Below are 655 nucleotides of genomic sequence, written 5' to 3'. Positions count from 1 at the left end.
AACTAGCCCTTTTTGCATAAATAGCACAATTTATGAAAGTGATTAACCATCCCCGTGGCCAATCCTTGTCAAGCATATCCACACCAAATGATTATAACATTATACTCAAACACATATAAGCCATTTTCGCATGGCTATCCAAAATTTATACAAGTCCAAAGGGTCCACGACCCACAACAAACGGGTAGTCCTATACATGCCATTTCGAAGTTCAACCAAAATTGTACCAAAAGGGGGGGCTTTGATAGTGTGGGCGACTTTGACTTCAAGATCCCGAGTCCGATAGCTGGAGAACCAAATCTATAAAACAGAGGAGCAATGAAACGGAGTAAGCAATTTATGCTTAGTAAGTTTTGAGCAAGGAATTCCAGCACAACAAAAGTATAGCATTCATATAGCTAAACGGATAATTTCATATGCACAAATTTACGATATCGTACTTGCTTCACATTATCAACCCTTATGTACATACACAAAAGATCAACTCAGCCAAAGGCCGGTAGCTCGTTTATCAACTGAGCGAATACTTATTTGTAAGGGCTCAACTAAATTCAAGCACATACGAAACATACCTCAATGTTGGGATGTTTCGAGAGTATTAACTGGAATTTTACAGCAAGTTCATTCATTCCCAAATCACGTACCTTCGGAATTT

This window comes from Gossypium hirsutum, chromosome A01 (genome assembly GCF_007990345.1).
Source record: "Gossypium hirsutum isolate 1008001.06 chromosome A01, Gossypium_hirsutum_v2.1, whole genome shotgun sequence".
In the NCBI taxonomy this organism is placed as follows: Eukaryota; Viridiplantae; Streptophyta; class Magnoliopsida; order Malvales; family Malvaceae; genus Gossypium; species Gossypium hirsutum.
The sequence above is the reverse complement of the archived record's forward strand: the minus strand, read 5'-3'. Positions refer to the sequence as shown.